The 4,607-nt window shown below is 34.2% G+C and overlaps 1 long non-coding RNA gene across 1 annotated transcript; it reads right to left on the bottom strand.

Moving 5' to 3' along the window:
• Window positions 1-2,911: 2,911 nt before the first annotated feature.
• Window positions 2,912-4,299, bottom strand: LOC126746942 (uncharacterized). The gene is made up of 3 exons (XR_007664043.1): window positions 3,625-4,299; window positions 3,382-3,549; window positions 2,912-3,008 (listed from the first exon to the last, which is right to left on the bottom strand). It is a non-coding gene; the product is annotated as an uncharacterized LOC126746942 (long non-coding RNA).
• Between the last annotated feature and the right edge of the window lie 308 nt (window positions 4,300-4,607).

Here is a 4,607-nt window from a genome sequence, read left to right on the forward strand (position 1 = left end):
CACCCACGTTGAAAAATATTTAGAACAGGTTCTGAACAAAGTAGTTCTTTTAATTTCAAAAATGCTCTTCTTTGATCTTCCTCAAACGCAAACTGTTGATTTTTCTTCAATAAATCACTCAATGGCTTAGCGATAATGGCATAAGAAGATATGAATTTTCTAAAGTATCCTGTAAGCCCAAGGAAAGACTGTAACTGTTTGCAAGTTTTCGGCTCAGGAAATTTTCTTATGGCCAGAGTTTTTTCCTCAGAGGGTTAAACTTTTCCATCCTCGATGATGTATCCTAAAAACTCAACTCTTCGCTGAAGAAACTGGCACTTATTAACTTTAATTTCCAGCCCGTAGTCTCTAGCCACGTCAAGCACTAGTTTAAGTCTCTTGACACCTTCTTCTTCGTCTTTGCTCGGTATGACAATTTCATCCACGTAATGTATTACCAAACCTTTAGCTGTCAACTCCCTAAAGATGAACCTTATAAATCTTTGAAATACCGCAGGACTGTTACATAACCCAAAGGGACATCTTAAAAATTCAAATTGTCCAGACGGTGTCACAAATGCCGTATACTTAATGCTATTTTCTTCGACCGGAACATGAAAAAATCCGTTTCTCAAATCCATTGTAGTAAAAACTTTTGCTCCCTGTAGTGTATCTACTACATCTTCAATTAAAGCCATGGGAAATCTATCCTTAATAATGTTTTTATTTATAAGCCTGTAATCAACACAAATTCTTAGCTTACCGTCCCTTTTGCGCACCAGTACTATAGGACTAGCAAAATCTGAACAACTAGGCCGGATAATACCTTCTTTGAGCCACTCTTCTATCTGAGCATCTACTTCAACTTTTTCTGGAGCTGCTAAACGTCGAGGTCTTTGATAGACTGGTTCCTCAGTCTTTAGTATAATTTTCATTTCTATGCCAGTGTCTTTCGTCTTGTTTGGTTCGTACTCTGTTATCAGCCGTCTAACTTCATTTCTAATACACTCGTCTTTGATGTGCCTCAAATTTATCTCATCATTTACGTCTTCATATTCGTCAACCTTAATATGCATTAGAAAACTTTGTGCTTCTTTTTTGAGTACTACCAAGCTGTCCTCTCTAATGTTGACTTCAGCATGCTTAAGTAAATTGGCTCCAACAATCGCTTGAAAAGCTATAGGTGACATCTATAGCTTTTCAAGCGATGTAAGACATGAATTGTTAAGTAAAAACATTCGTCATTAATGAGAATATTCTTAGTAAAAGCCCCTAAAGTTTTTACTTTATTTTGAGGTCCTAATCCCTCAATTGTTAGACAGTTTTCTTCTAATGGAATATTCTGTAAATAGCTTAAGTAAATATCCTCACGGATTGCACTGATGTCGCTGCCAGTATCAAATAAGGCAACCAACTCCACATCATCAATAGTTAGGTTTACAGAATATTTGGGCACTGCTTGCATGACATGCATTACTGATGTGCTATTTGACTTTGAACTTGGACCAGCAGTATCATTTTTGGGACATTTAGTGGAGATGTGTCCAAAAACTCCACACTTAAAACATTTCGAGCCCTTAGCTTTATCAGGACATTCATTAGATTTATGGCCACGCTGACCACAGTTAAAACAAGTTCCAAATTTGTTTTTAACTTGCCCTTGTTCTTTCTTAAAGCCAGAACTAGATTCTTTTTTAACATGAGTCTTAAACGGTGGGAATTTTCCTTTTCCTGTTGAGAAATTGCTACTAGTAGATTTCTTTGATCTTACTACTTGATCATATATCTTTATCTTTTCTTTAAATTCCTGGAAATTCCTTGCTCCATAGAGGACAATTTTATCCGATGAACCATCTGGGATTCCATCTATGATGTATTGAATAACAACCTCTGATTCTATTGCAGCTCTACTGCCAATTTCCCTTATAACCAAAACATACTCTTGTACTGTTTCATTCAGTTCCTTCTTTCTGGACATGAGCAGCTTATGAATTTGAGCGCTACTGACTTGAACCTCAAATTCAGATAAAAGCTTCTTTTTCAACACTGCCCACGACTTAATGCCCTTTTCTGACTGGACATAAAGTTTAGCCAAACCACTTAAGGATTTCTTTGCAAAAATTAATTTCTGCAATTCGTTCCATCCTGTCAAATCCGCGATTTCTTCGAAATCCTCGACCCACTTATTTATAGGGTAATTATCTTTACCGCTAAAAGGTCTAATTGTATCTTCAACATCTCTGAAGGTTAATGCAAATGAATCGCATTTCTTTCTCTGTGTAGGCCTCGATGTAGGCCCTAGTGCATATAAATTATCTGATGAAAGACTGTGTTCATCATCTACGTCGTCTTCTACTATGTTTTCGCCCTCCTCACTTTCATCTTCTTCCTCTTCTGCTTCATTTCGGCTCTCAACAGCAGACAAATCATTTAAAAATGAACACACACGCCCTAGCACCTCATCATGACTTCCCTCATAATCTAAGTCTAAAATATGACAAGCTGCTGTTAAATCACTTAACTGTAAATTCGTTTTAATGTCTTCAAGTTTAGCCGCATATTCATCAGACTCCTTATCAAAATGAAACCCTTCAAACTTCCTTAATTTTTTTCTTAAGAGTCTCGGCTGACCCTCTTCACCGTAAGCAATAAAATGCAAAGATTTCACAGCTTCCCACATAGCAAAATTATATACCTAGCATGTGCTTAGAATCGACTTTTACGTATAAGAATATTGGAAATATGCGCTGAGCATGTGCTAAGAATTATACTTATATGTACTGAGAAAATGCTCAGCATATACTTTTGGCCGCAAGTAGCATGTGCTATGCACTAGGATTAGGAATGTTCTAGGAATATACTGGGAATACTTGGCTATATATGCATAGCACATTCTTGGAACATACTTGCTACAAAAATCAGCTACATAAAATATGCTTATAAAATTTATTCAATAAAAATCACATAATGCAACATATTTTATACATTATCACACGCATTTGAGGTTCTTTTATTACATCTCACTGCATCTAAAAAAAAAAGTTCCATTAATAGTTATTTCAAATCTGTGATTTTTCCTAATGATGTATAGTGTTTTGGACTACGGAGATATAAAAAAATATATATAAAAAAAAACAAATTTTTCTATGAACCACAGCTGGATTTACAAAAATTTACTGTTGTTAAACAATAAAGACGTCAACATTTTTTTTAGATATCTAAAAAAATCTTGACATCCTTAATAAACTTAATATAGATTTTAAAAAATTAGGGAGGAGAAAAAGGAGCTTTTAGCTGGCCCTATTTTAATTTTGGATAATAAAATTCTTGGATTAAATTTATAAACATATGGTTCTACAGTTATAAAAAAAAGGAATTACATAAACCACTATACATACTTACCAATTATAACTCAGGATAGGGTCATAGAGTGTCATCTGAAGTCAGCAAAAGTTCTGTTTCAGTTTTTTTGGTCACTATGCGTCTAAGTGAACGTTTACTTTTTGGTTGTTTTTTGTTGACATTTTACGTGATACCTCTTCAAACTTAACTTAAACACAATAACTAAAACTAATTAGAAAAATTAAAACCTATCAAACTAGGTATAAATTGAAATATTACAAACTAAAAAAGCTGTGTACCTACCTACACTAATACCTAGATCCTTAGCACACACAAGACAGTCTTCTTTATTGAAATTTCAATAAAACTCAGAGTCTTCTGAAGAATACCCCTGCTTAATGTTTCTTTGGAATTTAATGTTCCTAAACCTAACCCTCAATCCTCATTTATGTACATTGCCACAGTAAACCCTCACGGTATACACTATTTTTATACACGATTTTGACTACGGAACTACAGGCCTCGTATTCTCGTATACGATAATAAAAATTTCTCGAACAAAAGAACAGAGAACGAAACGGAAAATAAAAAATAAACACCGATATTCGTTCGATCATTAGTCTATGACACCGATGGCGTCAAAAATGTCAAAAATACCGGCTGGCCGCACTACCGGCTGAGGCAGTAGCACCAGGTGGCGCTGTTGTCATGTTGTTTTGTATAATATATCCCGGTATATCATAAGCATATGCTACGCACATCGTCTGAAGTATATCCTATAAAGTATTTTATAAGAATATGGCGAAATATTCTTAGCATATGTTATGAATAAATGCACGGGAACATACGTCTAAGAATATAGGTGGTACATAACTATATCTTGGTAGAACATGCTAAGAATATGAAAATAAGAATATTCGTTCAATCAGATTCTGGGTATATGCTATAGATATGAATATGCTTCTTATTGCTATGTGGGTTTTAATTTACTATTGGTTATGTTTTGTGCAATTCTTGAAATATCGCCCAGAGTAGCCATTTTTTTTTAAACAAATAAAACCAACAGATAATAAAAGGTAAGTATTTAAAAATTATTTAAATCTTATTTTCAAATTTTTGTAACCGCGGTAAATACACCCTTGTATACGCGTTATCCCCTTATGTTACCTTTTATAACAAACGTGAATGAATATTTAATTCTCTTTAAACATAATTTGCCCAATTCAACAAAAATTAACCACTTTACACTAAAAGAAACTTTTACGCGTTTAAAAATATCAAGACGT

Source organism: Anthonomus grandis, chromosome 18 (genome assembly GCF_022605725.1).
Source record: "Anthonomus grandis grandis chromosome 18, icAntGran1.3, whole genome shotgun sequence".
In the NCBI taxonomy this organism is placed as follows: Eukaryota; Metazoa; Arthropoda; class Insecta; order Coleoptera; family Curculionidae; genus Anthonomus; species Anthonomus grandis.